The sequence below is a fragment of the Scyliorhinus canicula genome, chromosome 19, assembly GCF_902713615.1.
Source record: "Scyliorhinus canicula chromosome 19, sScyCan1.1, whole genome shotgun sequence".
In the NCBI taxonomy this organism is placed as follows: Eukaryota; Metazoa; Chordata; class Chondrichthyes; order Carcharhiniformes; family Scyliorhinidae; genus Scyliorhinus; species Scyliorhinus canicula.
Window position 1 is genome coordinate 57874249 of NC_052164.1, and position 21855 is coordinate 57896103.

At 45.6% G+C, this 21855-nt stretch overlaps 1 protein-coding gene across 6 annotated transcripts in view; it reads left to right on the top strand.

The window, feature by feature from the left end:
• prdm10 (PR domain containing 10) overlaps positions 1 to 21855 on the top strand; it is a 317111-nt gene that overhangs the window by 136715 nt on the left and 158541 nt on the right. The gene's annotated exons all lie outside the window — the stretch shown is intronic.

A 21855-nucleotide genomic window follows, 5' to 3' on the forward strand; every position in this document is an offset into this window, starting at 1 on the left:
TCTGACTCAAAAATAACAAGAAATTTGGAACCAAGGTCAGTACAACCAATTTGACAATTACTTTGTTCCGAATACATCTCGCACACATTTCCCCACTGATTCCATCATCACACCCAATGGATTTTTTTTGAAGTTCACTCACTGTTGTTTTGTAGATAAACATGGCAATCATTTTACATGCCGCAAGGTTCAACCAACAATTGTGATGTTTGTTAGTTGAGGGATATATATTTGCCAGATTGCTGAGAGGAGACTGCTTTTCTTTGTATGGTGTAATGGGAGTTTTTAGTTCAGTCTGACTGGCAGACGGAGCTTCCGTTTAACATCTCATCTGCGGAACGGCACCTCTGACAATGCAGCACCCCCTCAGTTTTCCTTTGACGTAACAACTTGTGTTATGTGGTTCCAGCAATGAATCTTGAGCCCACAATCGGACTCGAGGGGAAACTGCTGCCTTTGAGCCAATACTTAATTCAGGATTTTACTGCTGTTTACTGAGGTGGGACTAACTGGCCTATAACCTCCTGACTTGTCTATTAACTTTTTATTTAACAAGGTGAGCATTTGTCATCCTCCAGCCTTCTGGCACAGTTCCTCTTCTCAGTTATTTTTTAACATTATGGGTAGTACCCACCAACCTTGGGTGACTGTGTGAAGTTTTCACATTCTCCCAGTGTCTGTGGGCTTCCTCACGGTGCTCCGGTTTCATCCCACAGTCCAAAGATGTATAGGTTAGTTGGATTGGCCATGCTAAATTGCCCCTTAGTGCCCAAAGGTTAATTGCTGTTACGGGGATAGGGTAGCGTACGTGGACCTGGGTGGGGTGCTATTTCAGAGGTCGGTGCAAACTTGATGGACTGAATGGCCTTCTTCTGCACTGCAGGGATTCTATGATTCTCTATTTTCTCATCAAGGTCCTTCATAATCCTGAATCCATCCCGTTCTTGTCTGCTGCTCATAGGTTAATGATATTTGTGACTTAGCATCCTTTCAAATATTTGTCTTCAGTAGTGGTTACGGAGTCATAAATGTTTACAGCATGGAATCAGGCCCTTCGACCCCAGCTTGTCCATGCCGCCCAGTTTCGATCACTAAGCTAGTCCCACTTGCCCGCATTTGGCCCATACCCCTCTGTACCCACCCTGCCCATGTAACTGTCTCACATTTTTAAAGGAAAAAATTGTACCCGCCTCTACCACTGACTCTGGCAGCCCTTTCCAGATGCTCACCACCCTCTGTGTGAAAATATTTCCCCTCTGGTCTCTTTTGTATCTCTCCCCTCTCACCTTAGACCTATGCCCTCTAGTTCTAGTCTCCTCTACCTTTTGGGAAACAATGTTGACTATCTACCTTATCTATGCTCCTCATTATTTTATAGACCTCTATAAGATCAACACTAAGCGCCCTATGCTCCAGGGGGAAAAAAGTCCCAGCTTGTCCAGCCTCTCCTTATAACTCAGACCATCAAGTCCTGGTAGCATCCTCATAAATCTCTTCTGCACTCTTTCTAGTTGAATAATATCCTTCCTATAATAGGGTGACCAGAACTGAACACAGTATTCCATGTGTGGTCTCACTAATGTCTTGTACAATTTCAACAAGACGATCCAACTCCTGTGTTCAATATTCTAACCAATAAAACCTAGCACGCTAAATGCCTTCTTCAGCACTATGTCCACCTGCGACTCCACCTTCAAGGAGCTATGAACCTGTACCCCTTGGTCTCTTTGTTCTGTAACTCTCCCCAACTCCCTACCATTAACCGAGTATGTCCTGCCCTGATTTGATCTACCAAAAATGCATCACCTCACATTTATCCAAATTAAACTCCATCTGCCATTCATCGGCGCACTGGCCTAATTGGTCAAGATCTAGTTTCAATCTTATATAACCTTCTTCACTATCCACTGTGCCACCAATCTTGGTGTCATCTGCAAACTTACTAACCATGCCTCCTACATTCTCATCTAAATCATGAATATATATCACAAGTAACAGTGAACCCAGCATCGATTCCTGAGGCAAATCACAGGCCACCAGTTTGAAAAACAACCCTACACAACCACCCTTTGGCTTTGGTCGCCAAGCCAATTTTGTATCCAATTGGCTACCTCACCCTCGATTCTGTGAGATTTAACCTTTTGCAACAACCTACCATACCCAGCTCACAAACGCCTATTTCATCTTTGTTTCAAAAAAGAAACTGAAGCAAAATGCTTACTTGAGTGCCTGAAGCACCTTTTCCATTCTCTTCCCATGTAATAATCTTTATTATTCAAGTAAGCTTACATTAACATTGCAGTGAAGTCATTGTGAAATGCCCCTAGTCACCACACTCCGGCGCCTGTTCTGGGTACACAGAGGGAGAATTCAGAATGTCCAATTCACCTAACATAGAATAGAATCATAGAATTTACAGGGCCGAAGGAGGCCATTCGGCCCATCGAATCTGCACCGGCCCTTGGAAAGAGCACCCTACTTAAACGCGGGTGTCCATCCTATCCCTGTAACCCAGTAACCCCACCTAACCACTGAGGGGCAATTTAGATGTCCAATCGACCTAATCTGCACTTCCTTAGCCTGTGGGAGGAAACCGGAGCACCCGGAGGAAACCCACACAGACACGGGGACAATGGCGTAGCCAGGAAATTATGGACTCGTCAACCTTGCTTCAGTTGCTAGTAAATTACAAAGCTTGCAATTGAGGATGAGATTAGTAAGTACCGCAAGAAACTTGAGATAATCAATACCAGTTAGCACTAATTTTGAAAACGCATGTTTGACTGTAAATAACAGGAGAGAGAAAAGTAGTACACCCTGCATGGTTCAAATGAATTTTCCAAACTCCGATGAAAAGGTGAAATAGGTGGTGGCAAGGGGCAAAAGCAAGGTTTTCAGAATGTCAAAAGTGAGGAGTATTAATAGCTAATTGTGAAGTGTGGCACATTGTGCCGAAGAATGTGAAACATTTCAGGCCAATCGCCGTTTCTGCATAATATCAATGCTTTAGACTTAAATACATGGGACGTGATTATGAGGTTTGTAGATGATACACAAATTTGTTTTGTGGTTCATCATGAGGCAGAAAAGTGTAGACTGCAGCAAGCCGTCAATTGAATCGTCAAATGTGCAAAGAAATGACAAATGACATTCCGAGAAGTATGAAGCATTGGGATCGACAAGCAAGGGCAAGGGAACACACAAATTGTGGAATACTAAGAAGTGTAGGAGAACAGGAATGTCTGGAATGACATTGAAATTTCTTCAGAGCCAATATTCTCGGTTGCATAGAGTTTGGGGCAGTGCTCAACCCACCTTTTTACCTGCTTGCTTAATTCAGCAATGATAATTCCTGTGTCTGTCTTCAAGAGAACTGATTTGGTTGCCTTTGGGCCTGTTGCTTCCTTGATTCCTTCATACAACCCTCTCACATCCCGGATCCAGCAGCAGATTGTATGATGCTGCAGAGTTTCAACGAGAATTGATTGAAGGAGTGCTGAGCAGTATGTTAAGCCATGACTCTGGCAGCTCTGAGAACACTGAGAATTTGTTTGCTGGAGACTTGCTTGCAGTTCATGAGGGTTCTCAACACAGTCAAACCTAACAAGGCCATTGATATCTTTACAGTGGGAAATTCTGAGGAAATGATGACATTCTACCTCAGATCATCAAATGTGGGAAGCCAGCACTGCAGGTTCTCCACACTGCAGAATCTCCACAACTTGTGTCTCTGCTGAATGGAAAGATTTGTGCCTTAAGACATGTGATACAAATATAGTCACCTTGGACAAAAACAAAGGGACTCACAGTGACTGCAACAATTACCAAGTCAAGTATTGTTAAGTATTGTGGGGAAGGTCTTTGCTTGCATTGCTCTGACTAGGTTGAAGATCCTGATGTCATAAATCTACCGGAGTTTCGGTGCAGCTTCAGAGTTGGCAGTTGACACGATTTTCTCACCTTGGCAGTTATAAAAGTGCTGTGAATAGCACAGACCACTCTACATTGCCCGCATAGAGCTCGCCAAGACCTTTGATCTCATCAGCTCATTAACTCCTGTGGAAAATAGGGTGTTGCTTGGATCCTGTGCGTCATTTGTTTTCCACAAGAACATGCACAAATTCATCAGTTACAGTGAAACAACATTAGAGACTTTCAAGATTGGCAGTGAGGTAAAACAGGCCTGCATTCAGCTGCTGCTGTGGTGTATTTTTAGCCATGCTGGTATTGCACCATTTTGGTGACTCCACCTGAATGCCGAGCTGACATTGTTGATTGAAGGAATGTGAGGCAGTCAACGACCTCCAGAGCAAGGCTGACACAGTTGATGGAAAGTGCTGTCTCCACGTCCAAGTCTACAAACTTTGGTCTCCCACTTGGACAGGTAGTCTAAACTCCTTGCAGGTCTGTTTAACTTGGCAAGACTGCATGCCAAGACCATGTCCCCATCCATGAGTTGTTGCTTGCTGTGATGCCATGCTGGCATCCCTTCATGAAACTCATTTGCAATGTAGGTTGGTTCTCCCAGACCTGCAAGGAGTTTGGACTACCTGTCCAAATGGGAGACCAAAGTTTGTAGACTAGGACGTAGAATGTTTAGTTGCCAATCCTGTCCCTCTTTCAATCAAGTTTCTGTAATGGCAATGACATCATAATTCCACGTACTAATCCAAGCTCTTAAGTTTATCTGTCTTACCTGAAATGCTCCTCGCATTGAAACTAATGAGGCTGGTTTAGCTCACTTGGCTAAATCACTGGCTTTTAAAGCAGACCAAGCAGGCCAGCAGCACGGTTTGATCCCCGTACCAGCCTCCCCGGACAGGCGCCGGAATGTGGCGACTAGGGGCTTTTCACAGTAACTTCATTGAAGCCTACTCGCGACAATAAGCGATTTTCATTTCATTTTTCATTTCATTCACAATGCACTTCAGCCCATCAGCCCCGCTGCGTTGACCAACCACTCCCTGCCTGTCCTTCCTCTAAATCTTACTGGCCTTTGCCTGTGACTCTCCCTCAGTTATTTCTCCCGCTGACCTACTGCTCTGGTTCCCACCCCCCTGCCATACTACGCAGTTCAATCTGTTTCTCTGCCTTCCACTTTTCTCCGAACTAGCTTTTGTTTCTGTCCCCTCCTTACTACCCTCTGACTTCCTGTATTGGTTTCCATCCCCCTGTCATATTAGTTTCAACCTTGGGTTGACCGGGATCAGACTAGATGCTGGGAAGTACTCGCTGCTGACCGGAGTGCCTGGAGATGTGCGGTCAGGAATGGTTTGGTAAAAGCAGATGACAAAACACATGACCGGATGCCAGAAAAGATAATCTGCTGCAAAGAAAGACATCAGTCAACCTCAGGCCAATGCCATTCATCTATGAGAGTTGCAGGAAGGACTGCCACTCACAAATCGGCCTCTGCAGCCAAAACAGTCTACCGTACTTTCCGGACTATAAGCCGCGACTTATTTCACACGTTTCGAACCTCGCGGCTTATACAACGACGCGGCTTATTTATGGATTTTTCCCGCTTTCTTTTCACTAAACCAATGAAATTGCGTAACGGGTCAAGGTAAAACAATGTAACTTTTTAGTTTACTGTTTAGATTAAATCGAGCGCGCTCAAACATCCCATCATTCTGATTACGGTAGTCATTTTGTCACCCTCATCATGGCAAAGACACGGAGAAATGCATATGATGCAGCTTTCAAGTTGAGGGCGATCGATCTGGCTGTTGGGAAAGGAAATAGAGCTGCTGCACTAGAGCTTGGTCTTAATGAGTCGATGATAAGACGTTGGAAACAGCAGCGTGAGGAATTGACTCAGTGCAAAAAGACAACTAAAGCTTTCAGAGGGAAGAAAAGCAGATGGCCCGAACTAGAAAATGAGCTCGAAGACTGGGTCAACATGCAGAGAGCAGACGGCCGAGGTGTTTCAACTGTACAGATCCGACTGAAAGCCAAAACAATCGCCACCGCAATGAAGTTTGAGAATTTTAGAGGTGGACCATCGTGGTGTCTCAGATTTATGAGACGTAAAGGCCTGTCCATCAGGGTACGGACGAGTTTGTGTCAGCAGCTCCCTCCCGACTACGAGGAAAAAATTTCAAACTTCCGCAAATTCACTGATGCAATGATAGCAGAGCATTCCATTGGCCCACACAATATCATAAATATGGATGAGGTTCCTCTGACATTTGACCTGCCTCTCACTCGGACTGTCAACAGGAAAGGTGAATCATCCGTCATGCTGAAAACAACTGGGCATGAAAAAACGCACTTCACCTGTGTTCTGAGTTGCACGGCATCGGGAGAAAAGCTTCCACCGATGGTGATTTTTAAACGCACGACGATACCAAAAGAAAAATTCCCTACAGGAATTGTTGTGAAAGTCAACAAGAAAGGATGGATGACGGAAAGCCTAATGCATGAATGGCATACGGAGTGCTACGGCAAGCGACCGGGAGGATTCTTTCACAGGAACAAGGCATTGCTCGTTTTGGACAGCATGAGGGCCCACATAACAGATTCTGTGAAAGAAGCCATCAAGAGGACAAACTCAATTCCAGCTGTGATTCCTGGGGGCACAACAAAGTATTTACAGCCACTCGACATCAGTTTAAATCGTGCATTTAAGGTGGCGCTTCGTGTTCAGTGGGAGGCTTGGATGACAAGTGGGGAGAAATCCTTCACTAAAACGGGCCGCATGCGAAGAGCAACTTATGGTCAAGTCTGCCAGTGGGTCCTGACAGCGTGGAGCATTGTTAAAAAATCCACTATCATCAACGGGTTTCGAAAAGCTGGATTGCTGCGTGTTGAAGAGGGCAGCATGAGCTCAGCGGGAAATTTGCCTCCGGATGAAAGTGATGAGAGCGACAATGAAAACAATCCAACATCGGATGAAGCAATTCTGAGGCTATTCAACTCTGACACTGAAGGAGATGACTTCAGTGGTTTCAGTGCACAAGAGGAGGATAGTGACTCTGATCACCTGGGTTGGTGATATCTTGATTACGATCAGTAATAAAATACTTCTTTTTACACATGATTTATTTATTTTTAATGTTTCAAACTGATGATTCTATGTTAATCTTAAGAGCTTAATCGGATTGATTTCGCTCCACAGTGACCAATGACTTTCTTGGTAGGCTATTCTTTACCGCTAATTTTTTATTTTTGTTACAAGCCGTATTTCGTTAAAGCCTGTGTAAAGCTCATTTGTTTCAATGTACCGGTAAGCACCTGCGGCTTATATACGTGTGCGGCTTATTTATGTTCAAAATAAAAAAAAATTTCAAAATCAGTGGGTGCGGCTTATAGTCAGGTGCGCTTTATAGTCCGGAAAGTACGGTACATACAATCCAGAAATGACTTGCTCCCCGGGCACAGTCCATTGTCTGCAGAGACAGATGGATGCTTTCTAAGTAGAATATCAGAGGAACCTTGGAATGCAGGCCCACAGGTCCTTAAAGGCAAGAGGACTGATTGATGAAGTGCTAAAAGATGCAAAATTGTATATTTCTTTTCACCGAGGCACTTAATATAAGGACAGGAAGGTTATGCTGGAGCTATATGAAGCACTCATTAAGCCACAGCAGGAATACTGCATGCAGTTCTGGTCACCACTTCACAGGAAGATATGATGTTGCCAGGAATTGAGATTTTTAGCTATGAGGAAGAATAGCTTGGGGATCTTTTCTTTGGAACAGAGGAAGCGGAGGCGAGGTTTAATTGGCCCTCGAAAGAGGGGACAGGAAAGCCCTCATTCTCTTAGGGGAGAGCATTATCCAGGGAACGTGGATTTCAAGCAGTGGCAGACCTACATTTTTGGGGCCCTGAAGCTTGAACTGTTATAGGGGTCCCTTCGCAACCAGCAACGAGGTCTGGGTAACCACTGTTATCTTCTTCAATGGGGTTGTTCCACGCCAATCACCACAAATTTTGAAAAAATGTAACCACTACATCTCAGATTGATTAAAATTGCTGTACTGGATTATCTCACGTCAAAGTCACTGGTGTGAATAAAAATTTCCTATGCCTTATAGTTTGAGTAATGGGGGGATGAAAATTAGGGAAATGTTATATACATGCATAATGCATCATAGAATGATGAAATAAAACATAGAAAAGACCATTGTCAATATAATCTTTTATTTTAGACACCTATGAGAATACATACTACATGAAGCACATTTTACAAAATACTCTTTTCTGTTTTTTCTAGCAACATATTCATGTACAGTTTTGTCATATGAGGGCTTCCTTGCAATGTCATTTTCTAGAGACAATATGCATAAAGAATTTAAGCGCTCTTCAGTCATGATAGACCAAAATTTGTTCTTTATAAAGGATAGCTTTGAAAAATTCCTTTCTGCTTCACAGCTCGTGATAGTACAGCTTAAGCGCAGTAGTAATATTGGGGAACACTTCAATTAGGTGTTGCTCCCAAATAAGCTGAAGAACTTGTTCCGTGGTACTTTCATGTTGACCACTGTGATCGTCATCTGTAACAACAGCGTCAACAGTGGGTTGAGTATTGCGAGAAAGAGCTCCCACGGTTTGTGCACTATCATTGGCTTCAATGGTGTTTGCTTGACTTGTTTCAACTGTAGGTGTTGACAAACTTGACATTGCAAAATAGTTTGTTAGTTTTTGACATTTAGAAATTTCATCAGATTGCTTTTCATTGAGTTTGCGTTTTTGGTATCCACTTAAGTACTTTTGTGAACTCATTGTTATTCCTCTAGAGTCTTGACCTCTGTTAAAAAGGGAAAAAAATTACATTAGCCACAGCAGAACAGCCAACTTACCGCGACACTGACTCTCAAACTTTGGGATTGTTGAAATATATACAACAAAAAATTAATCAATTTGAGTCGTGCGACTCAAATTTTTTTAAAAACTCCTTCTTAGAAAGTAAAGCGCCATTTTTAAAGGTTTACAATAAATAAGCTAAATAGGCTAAACTAGGCTATGTTCAAGCTAGCCTACGCTAGGCTAGACTAAGTTAGGCAAGACTAGGCCACCAAAACTCATAGGCTAAGGTAATGTAACACAATTTTACCATTATTTGAACACTTTTCATAATAAACACCTGTAATTTACACAAATTCACCCTTTTATTACTTTTTCATAAATACTTGTGGTCGTAGCCTACCTTCCGTTCACCTCTTCACAAAAACAATAGGCTTAGGCTAATCTAACACTATTTCACCTTTATTACTTACATTACTTTTCTAAATATAACATTTATTTTTGAGTAGGGGTAATTAAAATATTGTATCCTTATGAACACTTTATTGAAAAAATTCTTGTCTAGATCGCTATCACGAGTGCTATCACGTTGAAAATTCACGTTAGCATTGGGATTGCCTTTTCAACGGCTCCCCTTTTTTTGTTACGACACGTCATCTACTGTTTGTATTTCTGTCATAAATGTTAATAGTGTTTTAAATTATTTATAATTATTTTATATTAAATATATTTAGAATGAAAGATCCTTAATTTGAATGTTTTTTCATTTACGGCTAGCCTACGTGATACTTTAATAACCTTTTAATTTTTATTTTAACTCTTATTTTGTATTGAATTACACTATATTATTAATATTATTATGTTTTAAAAACTCCTTCTCATACAGTAGACCCAAAATTTTAAAGCTATGTGGACTAAAGTCGCTTCTGGGGCCCATCCGGGATTAGGGGCCCTGAAGGTTAAGCTTCATTAGTTTCATAGTAGATCCGCCCCTGATTTCAAGTAATTGGCAGAACAATTAGAGAGGATTTGTGAAGACTTTTGCATCAAATGTGGATGGTTGGGGTTTGTCCCTCACTGCTTGAAAGAGTGTTAGTCAGAAACTCACCATATTTAAAAACATCTTTGGATATGCACTGGAAGCACCATAACCCAAGCACTAGCAGGTGAATTTAGGCTGTATAGCATTCGTAGGCTGGCAAGGACATGATTCGAATGAATTACCTTCTGTGTCATAGATTTTCTGAATCTATGAGACCATTGATATCCAGCACCAGATGGCAAAAAATAAATTTTAGAGGTAAGACAAAGAAGTCAATGCCCCCAAGATACCCACCAGCCAGCTGTCCTGCACTTCACCGACCACACCCAGGGCAGCGTATCAACCCACCAACCAAAACAGAGCTTATAACGGCACATTGCTCACCCAGATGTAGAGAAGAATCTCCCCCCTTCCCCCAAAACGGAGGAATGCCCAAGAAACCCAAGAGCATTAATCACAGACAAGCACCAAATGCCCTTGCAAGGAGGATAATAGAGATCAGGCCAGTGCTGCCTCAGTAGAGACAAAGTCACAGCCTCCCCATGGATGACTGAACCACAATGAGGAGGACATTCGGGAAAACAAATGGAAGACCACCCGCAATAGGGTGCCCAACTCCTCCATCAAGCCTATCCCCAATCCAGGGCGGCACATGGCGCAGTGGTTAGCATTGGGTCTCCAGCGCTGAGGACCCGGGTTCGAATCCCGGCCCTGGGTCACTGTCTGTGTGGAATTTGCAAATTTTCCTTGTGTCTGCATGGGTTTCACCCCCACAACCCAAAGATGTGCAGGATAGGTGGATTGCCCCTAAATTGGAATAAATAAATAATTGGGTCAGCCTACCCCCAATTCAAAGAAAGACTCTGACAACGCTGAGTAGCATACAGACTCTCACTTCAACAAATCGAAAAGGAATAAACCGACCACACCCAGGCATGTGCTGTCACTGATTTCTCCTACCCCAAAATCCTAAAAATGCCAACCACAAGAAAAATCAGAAGGAAACCGTCCTCTCCAGGAGACATGGTCTGCACAGGCCTTTGCAGGAGACAAATACAGATTCTCAAAATTCAAAGGAACAATTTAAAACAAAGAAAAATGCAAAACGAAAGCCTGATGCATGTTAGCTCGAACTGGGTCTCTCCTCAATCCAAATGAGGACTAATCTAGCCCTGCCACCCACCGCCACACCAACCATCCACTCATCACTTTGCCATGACTCCCCCCCCCCCCCCCCCCCCCCCCAACCTCTCCACAAACAAGCTATGGGGTGTCTAAAATGCATTCCCTTCTCATGGATGCAAGATTACAGCACATTTTGAAAAAGGATAAGACTGCTCAACCCAAATATCACTTTACCGATTTCAATATGATTTTTGCTGAAACAGCGTAACAAACGGCCTTCGTGCTGAAACACCCTTGTGTGGAGAAAAGACAAGACATTAACAGCATAATCACAAGGGGATAAAGTCCAGGATTATCGATGAACTGCAGAATACTAACACTATCTCCGTTACTTGGAAATGCCAAAGCCAAGACCAAATTTTTGATCAAAAGTCAGGATCTTTCAAAAGTTCCATTTGAACAAAGCAAGCGCCATCACCTTCGCCACGCCGTTGCCCCGATATCCAGGTGGCCACAAACTCCAGCCTGGCTGGGGCAGGTGACTCAAAACGGCCAACCATTTTCAACGCCTCATGACGAGCATTGCGGACAGGACAGCCACCCAACCGCTAGCCTCTAAGATCAGGTACAAGGTGCTCCGTTACACCTTCTCAAGGATACTTTGCAGTTCATTAAAGTGAGCATCAAAAACCTGCACCACCGAGCCAAGGTTAGCACCCAGAACTTGAGTCGTAATGGCAATTATCAACCCGATGCATACAGCACTGCCGACGCATTAGCCTGCTCTTCATTAAAACCACCTGATTGGGCCACCTCATTGGGCCCCAGCTGAGCCATTTCACAGAACCACAGAGTAATACAGTGCAAAAGAGGCCCTTTGACCCATCGAGTCTGCACCAACGCATGAAAGTGACCTGACCTGCCTACCTAATCCCATTTTCCAGCAGTTGGCCCATAGCCTTGAATGTAATGATGTGCCAAGTGCTCATCCAGGTATCTTATAAAGGATGTGAGGCAACCCACCTTGACCACCCTTGCAGGCAGTGGATCCCAGACTGTCACCATCGTCTGTGTAAAAAATGCTTTGCCTCAAAACTCCCTAAACCTCCTGCCTCTCACTTCAAACTTCGGAAATGACCCTTCAACTAGGAAACAGCTGCTCCCTATCCAACCTGTCCATGCCTCCCATAATCTTGTCCACCTCGATCAGATCACCCCTCAGGAAAAGGAGACTCAGCCTCGTTCGTAGCCACCTTCCCATTAAGAGTTCAGCTGGCGGTATGCCCGTTGTGGAATGTGGTGTGGTCCTGTAATCAAACAGCCAGCGGGAGAGCTTTGTGTCTATTGACGCTACCGGCTGCTTCTTGAGTCCCGCTTTAAGTGTCTGGACCGCTCTCTCTGCCAGGCCGTTGGACGCTGGATGGTAAGGGGCCGTTTTGATGTGACAAAGCAAGCATCCGTTTTCCGTTTTCCTTCAGGAATTTTCCAAATTCCCCACTTGTGAATGCCGTTCCGTTGTCCGACACCAATACCTCCGGAAGTCCATGTGTTGCAAACGAGGCCCTGAGCTTTTCAATCATCGATGCTGTGCTTGCCACGTTTACCCGGTGGACGTCCAACCATTTGGAGTGGGCGTCCACTATCACCAAAAACATTGAGCCCATGAAAGGGCCGGAGTGGTCAATATGCAGGCGGGTCCACGGTCTGCCTGGCCATTCCCACGGGTGCAATGGCGCCGCTGGTGGCACTCTTTGCCCCTGTTGGCACTCCTGGCACCGACGTACTAAGGCTGCTATGTCTGTGTCCAAACCTGGCCACCAAACGTAGCTTCGAGCTAGCATCTTCATTTTAGACACCCCTGGGTGTCCGTGATGTAACTCAATTAAGATTGCCTGACGGCCCTGAGCTGGGACTATTACCCGGGCTCCCCATAATAGGATACCATCTTCTACGGTTATTTGCTCCCTTCTGCTCCAGTATGGGTGCATCTGGGGCTCCACTGGTCTTTCCAGTTCCCCTGTTAGCAGTAAATGCTTCATTTGGTTAAAACTGGGTCTTTTTGCGTCCACAACCGAATATGTTGTGCGTCTATTGGTAGAGTGTCCAAAAAAATTTAGAGTCATTACTGTCTCCTCTACTTTTGGTATTTGCGGCCGAGTGTCCGGGAGGGGAGTCTGCTCAAAGCATCTGCATGTGCTACTCGCGTTCCCGGTCTATGCTCCAGAACGTACCTATACGCCGCCAGTAGCAACGCCCAGCGTTGGATTCTAGCTGATGCAATCGGGGGTATTGACTTGTCTTCTTTTAATAACCCTAATAACGGCTTATGATCCGTCACTGTGGTGAATTTCCGCCTGTACAGATACTGGTGAAATTTTTTTACTGCGAATATCACCGCCAGTCCTTCCTTCTCGATTTGGGCGTACTTCCTCTCAGCCATCGCCAAGGTCCTCGAAGCATAGGCTATTGGCCGTTCTTCCCCATTCCTTCCTCTATGGGCTAAGACGGCTCCTACCCCGTAGGGGGATGCATCAGAAGTGTCCACCAACTCCTTCCTTGGGTCATAATGCTCTAGGACATTTTTGGATGACAGCTGTTCCTTAATGTCCCTAAATGCTCGGTTTTGGCGGGTGGACCATTTCCATTCTTGCCCCTTTTTTAGTAGCTGGTGGAGGGGTTCTAGGATGGACGCCCTATTTTCAATAAATTTTCCATAATAGTTTACCAACCCTAGAAATGATCGTAACTCCTGGACCGTGGTGGGAGCTGGGGCTTCTTTTATTGCCCGTACTCTGTCTTCTAATGAGTATAAGCCTGACTCGTCTAATTTATATCCCAGGTTACGTCACTTGTGGGGCCAGAAAAACACATTTTTCCCTTTTTAGACGTATGCCTGCCTTTGCGAAACGCCTGAGCACTTCCTCCAGGTTCCTTAAGTGTTCCCTGTTTGTCCTACCCGTGATTAAGACATCGTCCAAATAAATCGCCACTTGCGGTAGTCCCTGCAGAATATTTTCCATTGTACGCTGGAATATAGCGCAGGCTGATGACACTCCGAAAGGTAGCCTAGTATAACGAAAAAGGCCCTTTAGGGTGTTGATCGTAGCGAACTTCTGGGAGTCCTTGTCCAGTTTTAACGTGTCTCATGTCCAGTTTCGTGAACAAAAGCCCACCTGCCAATTTGGCATATAGGTCGTCTATTTTCAGGATTGGGTATTTGTCCAGCAGTGCGTATTTGTTTACCGTCTGTTTGAAATCTCCACAGAGACTTATCGAGCCGTCTGGCTTCAAAATTGGTACCATCGGCGCTGCCCATTCCGAGAACTGTACTGGTCTGATAATGCCATCGCGCCGTAACCTTTCTATTTCGTCATCTACTTTCTTCCTTAATGCAAAAGGTACCGGCCTGGCCTTACAGAATTTCGGAAGGGCTTCTGGGTCCACGTGCAAAGTTGCTTTGGCGCCTATGATTTCCCCCAAACCTTCCTGGAAGACCTCCAGGTATTTTTGGAGTACTCCACTCAACTGCCCGCTTCCACTCTGGAAAATTTTCATCCAATCTAATTTTGGGTCTTTCAGCCAGTTTCGTCCAATTAAGCTCGGTCCGGAGCCCTCTACTATCGTCAACGGTAATCTCAGCAATTGTTTCTCATATTCCACGGGTACATGAGTCGTGCCTAGAACTTCCAGGGGTTCCCCGTGTAGGTTTCAAGTTTCGTCAATGTTTTTGTTAGGGTTAGTGGCTGGAGTCCATCTTTGATTTTTCTAAATGCTGCCACTCCCATTACTGATACGGCCGCACCCGTGTCTATTTCCATTATTGTCGGCCGCCCGTTCACCCGTGGGGTAATCTTAATGGGTTCTACTTTCTTCGTTGCAATACTATATAATTGTTCCCCTTCGGAGGAGGATGGGGCGTCTAGGTTGTGTACTTCCCTGCATCCCCACCTGCTATTCCTCTTTTGCCACCTCCTTCTAGGGTTTCTGTCGCTGTTACCCCACTCTGTCTGGTGCCAGAAACAGTCCTTCTCTGTTGGGGGAGCCTCAGCCGGTACTTCCCTCTGTCTCCAGTTAGTCCTGGCAGACTTGGGGGCAGTTCTGGGGTTTTCCTTTTCCCCTCTATTCCTCAGGCTTTTCCTGAGAGCGGCTATCTGGTAGCAGGACCCATTGTGGTAGTCCATCTCACAGGTATCTACCTCCATTGGCATGCCCTGTAGTTCCTGCACCCCACTTGCTGCCTTTTCTGGGGACAGTGCGAGCTGTAACGCCTGCCTGCAGTCTAGCTCCGTTTCCGCCAACAGGCGTTTCTGTATTGTGAGGTCGTTTATACCACACAATAACCGGTCCCGAAGCATTTCATTTAGCGTCGGGCTGAACTCACATTTTCCGCCAGCCTTCTCAGGCGGGTCAAGAAATTCCAGATTGATTCCCTGTCTTCCCGCTTCGCTGTGTAGAATCTGTACCTATGCAAAATGAGGGGTGGTTTTGGGTCGTAGTGCTCTTTCACCAATTCCGTTACTTCTTGGAAAGTTTTCGTGTCCGGCGCATCGGGATAAGTCAGACTACGTATAATGGCGAAAGCTGAGGGCTCGCACGCCGACAGCAGGATAAGCCGTCTCCTTTCGTCCGTCAGTATATCATTTGCCCGGAAGAAGTAACACATCCTCTCTACATACTGGGACCAGTCCTCAATAGCCGGGTCGAATGCCTCTAACCTCTCAAAAAACGGCATTTTTAAAATTGCAAGGCTTACCCTCCGAGTGCAGCAGCTGGTCTCCGCAAAATTCTTAGTTTACCTCGTCGCCACTGTAGTAATCCACGGGAGGCAGGAGTTCCGTCACCGCACCAATTTTTATTTATAATAACGATATTACAGGAGCAGCTACAAACAGTGCTGCTAGCAGTCCAGTCAACTTAAGACTGGCCCACAAAGCCTACACAGTTGCTTATATGGGCCCCCTCAATGAGCTATCATTGAGGGAGCTCATACTCCAATTGGCCAACCAATAAAGCCAATTGGAGTTCATTACATACAGTCTTTAGATTACAGAGATTCATACACCATCTGGCTGTGACTGCAGCTATCTAGCTCTGAAAACGAAACTAAAAGACACACTGCAGCAAACAGCCTAAAATGAAAGTAAAAAAACTGACTGACAGCCCAGCTCCACACACTCTCTGACATCACTGCAGTAATAAACACCCATTTCTTAAAGGTACTCTCACGACAGATATTTATATACACACCAATTGATAAACACCCATTTCTTCGAGGTACATTTCTTAAACAAACATTTAAACACCCAGCACGGTAGCATTGTGGATAGCACAATTGCTTCACAGCTCCAGGGTCCCAGGTTCGATTCCGGCTTGGGTCACTGTCTGTGTCGAGTCTGCACATCCTCCCCGCGTGTGCGTGGGTTTCCTCCGGGTGCTCCGGTTTCCTCCCACAGTCCAAAGATGTGCAGGTTAGGTGGATTGGCCATACTAAATTGCCCTTAGCATCCAAAATTGCCCTTAGTGTTGGGTGGGGTTACTGGGTTATGGGGGATAGGGTGGAGGAGTGGACCTTGGGTAGGGTGCTCTTTCCAAGAGCCAGTGCAGACTCGATGGGCCGAATGGCCTCCTTCTGCACTGTAAATTCTATGATAATTCTGTGATAAACACCCATTTCATAAAGGTACTCTCACATGACATGGCGGGTTTGCTAGTGACACGGGGGAGTGATCCAGAGATTACAATCAAATATGTCCTGCCTTTACGCCTACTGCCTAACTCTCTGAATTCTTGATGCAAGACCTCATCTCACTTTCTACCTATTGTAATGTTCTTTGATTTTGGGTCTACATTGGATTTTGGTTTGATTTTGAATCTTGATATTGTCGTGTGAACAAAGAACATTAGATTTTGTTTTATAAACAGTTATTCATTACTAACTCTACACTAACGAATTAGTAAAATGTGTAAGATTGTGTTGGAAATAATAGTCTAATGTTAACTTACACGAAGATGGTACAGAGCTACTCTAATATGTGACTGCTACAAACCTTCTCGTGGAACACATGGGCTGGAATTCTCCAAAATCCCGGCCAAGTGTTGACGCCTGTGTAAATACCGGAGTGGTGTACGCCGGTGTCAACGGCACTCCTGGCCCAGCAGTTTTTAAGGGGCTAGCTCGGCGCCGGAGTGCTGTGCACTGCTCCGGCGCCAAAGAGCAGCCCAGCACGGCCTGCGTTGGTCTGTGGATGCACGCCATGGCCATCTCCATGCCAGCGCATGCACGTGGTTGCCGCGGCGCCGGTCGGGGACCACTGAAATAGGCCCCCGCTGCGATTCTCCGAGGGTTGAACTCCCGCCAAATTCCAGCGAGTCTCCGCGTGACGTGGAGCAACATGTCAGGGACCTAAAAGCGGGCCCGTGCGGAAGGAGGTAGACCCCCTCTGGATCACGGCTGCCCGCTGATTGGAGGCCCCCAATCGCGGGCCTGGACCCCGTGGAGGCCCCCCTGGAGTCAGATCTCCCCGCCTCCCCCACCAGAATGTTCATAGCGGCCGCGAGTCCGAGCTCCCGCCGGGTGGTACCAGGTTTGAACCATGCCGGCGGATGTTCGGCCCAATGGCCCTTGGAGAATCGACGCAGGGGCCTATTTCTGCGGTCCCTGACCGGATGGCGTGGCAACCACACGGGCGCGATTGGTGCCGATTCTCCGGTCGCCGGCCTGGCGTTGGAGTGGAGTGGCGGGAATTTCCCGCGCCTCCGCCGATTTTCCGACCCGTCGCGGCCTTGGATAATCCCGGCCAAGATGTGTCCCGGTTGTGTAACTGCTGGTCGGACGCTGGAACTACAACAGTTATACATATCTACTTATCATCACACCTATGGCATTCGTATGAAATGTACATGACCCCTGCCTTATCACCCTTCCCCTTCAGGATACCTTGCAGCCGTTCAGTGACATCCCAGACCCTGGTACCAGGCAGGCAACACAACATCCTGGAGTCACGTTGATGGCCACAGCAGCACCTGTCTGTTCCCCTGACTATAGAATTCCCTATTACAGGTAGCACTGTGGCATAGTGGGCTAGCACTGCGGCCTCACGGCGCCGAGGCCCCATGTTCGATGCCGGCTCTGGGTCACTCTCCGCGTGGAGTTTGCGCATTCTCCCCGTGCTTGCGTGGATTTCGCCCCACAATCCAAATGATGTACAGGGTAGATGGATTGGCCACACTAAATTGCCCCTTAATTGGAAAAAAATGAATTGGGTATTCTAAATTTAAATAAAAAGAATTCCCTGTTACTATTGCTCTTCCTCTCTTTCCCCCTCCTGTGCAAATAGGCTGCTTGTGGTGCCAGAAACTCGGCTCTGTCCGCCCTCCCTGGAGGAAGCAGCATCATCAGCTTCCAAAGGGTACCGATTTGGAAGCGGGACCCCAGGGGGCTCCTGCAATACCTACCTGTTTCTCTTAGACTACCTGGTGGTCACCCATTCCCTTCTTTCCTCAAGTCCCTTCAGCTGCGGTGTGATCATCTCGCTAAACGTGCTTTCCACGATGCTGTCGTCCAGCAGATGCCCTGCAATGCCTCCAGCCGCCGTTCCAACTCGGAAACACGAGCTTCCAGGAGCTGCAGCTGGACACACTTCCTGCATACATGTTGGTCCCAGGGATTGGAAGTTCCCGGATTCCCACATGAAGGCAAGAGGAGAAAACCACAGCTTTGAGCTCTCGTACCTGACAACCATTTAAATTTAAAGTATTGGAAGACTATTTTTTAAAAAAGAACAAAGAAAAAAGAAAAGTACAACACAAGAACAGGCCCTTCGGCCCTCCATGCCCGTGCCGACCACGCTGCCTGTCTAAACTAAAATCTTCTACACTTCTACAGTCCAAAGATGTGCAGGTTAGGTGGATTGGCCATGCTAAATTGCCCTTAGTGTCCAAAATTGCCCTTAGTGTTGGGTGGGGTTAGTGGGTTATGGGGATAGGGTGGAGGTGTGGGCTTGGGTAGGGCGCTCTTTCAAAGAGCCGGTGCGGACTCGATGGGCCGAATGGCCTCCTCTGCACTGTAAATTCTGTGATTCCTGGGTCCGTATCCCTCTATTCCCATCCTATTCATGTATTTGTCAGGATGCCCCTTGAATGTCACTATTGTCCCTGCTTCCACTACCTCCTCCGGCAGCGAGTTCCTCTGACTATCCACTCTGTCTATGCTCCTCATAATTTTGTAGACCTCTATCAGGTCGCCCCTCAACCTCCGACGTTCCAGTGAGAACAAACCGAGTTTATTCAACCGCTCCTCATAGCTAATGCCCTCCATACCAGGCAACATCCTGGTAAATCTCTTCTGCATCCTCTCTAAAGCCTTCACATCCTTCTGGTAGTGTGGCGACCAGAATTGAACACTATACTCCAAGTGTGGCCTAACTAAGGTTCTATACAGCTGCAACATGACTTGCCAATTTTTATACTCAATGCCCCGGCCAATGAAGGCAAACATGCCGTATGTCTTCTTGACTACCTTCTCCACCTGTGTTGCTCCTTTCAGTGACCTGTGGACCTGTACACCTAGATCTCTCTGACTTTCAATACTCTTGAGGGTTCTTCCATTCACTGTATAAACTAAGCCTGTATAAACTTAAATCAACTAAGTCCCTGCCCTTACTACAAAAAAATGACTTGCATTTCAATGTAGCTTGAAAAATACTCACCAGGGCTTACTCACCAGTCAGCTTTGCTCTTTGGAAACTCCCAGTTCCAGTCACGCTCTTTGAGATTAGGTGGGAAATGGATGGATCACCTTGCTCCAGCCTCACCGAATTCCCTTGGTTACAAAACTCACACTTTAGCACTCTAATGCAGCCCAAAGCCAGCACTCCAGTGCATTTCTGAGGATTAAATGAGGATTGTCTCCGATTGAACTCTGCTCTTCACCACCAAACTCTGACCAGGATCAGCCAGGGACATAGTGCAAGACAAATCCGCAAAAAAAAAATCATTGTGGAATGTGCATCAGGACAAAATAAAGGATTAGGAAGCAAGTGGAAGCAAGAGCTCATGAAAATGCAGTCGCTCAACAAACTTTTTTTTTCAGATGTCAAAAAAGTCCTTATTTGGCTGATTTAACAACAGTCAGTAATTGACTGATCATATTAGTTTAATGTGAACGTATCAGAAATCTGGAGTGCTGTCAAATTGAGAATGGGCAGCGAATAGACTTGGAAGTTACACTGAAGAAGATGTGTGGCCCCTGTGAGCAGCTGTTGACCTGTATTATCTCAGTGGAATTGAGACATAATGCCAGAGGCTTTAAATACTGTTGAATGTACTGGTTTACTCACCATAATGGGCACAATTGATGCATAAAATTCTCATTGGCATAACATGACACTATTTTCTCTGCAATCCAACTCTCAGTACTTTATTTTAAACTATAATTGTATGCTCAATGAAAATAGAACTCTTTGATTTTAACCCAGTGCTAATATCAAGGTCTGTTCAGTCATTTGTAGTACATTCAGTTTCAGGGTAAAACTGCCTCGACTCTGCTCCAACAGTGTTCAAGACAATCTGTTACATCATATTTTAAAACATCTTTGAGATACAGTAAGTGCTTGCTCCACTTGACATTGTTTCTTCTTTAGGGTCTGGTTTTTAGAATCGTAGCATCCCATCAGTACAGTAGGAGGCCATTCAGCCCATTGAGTCTGCACCGACCCTCTGAAGGAACATCCCACCTCGCCCCACTCCCTGCCCTATCCCTATAAGCCCACCTAACCGTTCGGCTGTAAGGGGCAATTTAGCATGGCCAATCCACCTAACCTGCACATCTTTCTCAAATTTGCCATGATTTCTGTTTTTACGTCATTGAGTCTCATGACCCAATCACTGAAGGAAGTGAAGTGCTTGTATGAAATTTAAAGGAACTTTGATTAAAATAAAACTGAAGCCAAGTTGTGAAGAAAGAATAGCCAAATAAAGTGGGGGTGTTTTTTTGCAAGCAGAAAGTGGAGCAGGGACTGCTCATTTCTTTGAAAGAAGCCAATTTCTTGACTCCGTTTTGGAATTTCAGGTGTGCTTGTTGTGGGCAAGGCACAGAAAGCATTTTGAAGGTCTATGAGAGTGAGGTATTTGCTACTGTATACAGTTGCTTTCCTTCTCTTGGGCTTGTTTGGGTGAAATATGTGCACAGTACTTAGCCTTCAGGGGGCTGACTGTGCAATTGGTCTGCTTAATTTTGGAGCCCCTAAGTCTGGCCCTTGTTCTAGTCTGTGGCAGGTGAGGCAGAGGAGTCATTTTAAAGTCCTTTATTTCAGGCTTGTGCTGCAATCCCTTTGAATCAGTTTTAATGCAGTCAGAAAGGTTCCAGCAAGTGGCAGTAGTGAGTCTGTGCTGCAAAGAAAGCAAGAAAATCTTATCAGCTCAGAAGTGAAATTGAATGTTGAGAATGAGCAGTTGATATTGTAAGAGTGCCTGAACTTTCTCCCAGAGAACAATCTGCAGTAACAGCAACAAACTCAAACAATGTGTGCTGAATTTTACACGTTTGAGGGCAGGTAGGGCCGGACAAGAAACAGCATCATGGAGAAAGTGGGAAGACACTGGTCAGTCTGAATTGAAGACCCAAAGCAGTGCAGGTGCCTCTTAGTTTGATGGCCATTCAAGAAAAAGCCAAAAACTTGTAAAGAAGACTTCCAGAATGAGCAGGGTGAGAGTTCTCAGTCAGAAAGGTTCAATGGAAAGCGCAAGGTTTTCAAGAGGTGTTCCTATCTGCACAATATTGAAATGTCCGGTAAAGCAGCTAGTGCTGATACAGAAGCCTGTTTAGATAACGTGACCAATATTGCACACAGTGCTCCAGATGTAGGCTCACTCCTGTCCTGTATAAGCATAAATTCACTACTTTTGTATTCAATTCTTCACGCACGAAATGCTATTAGCTT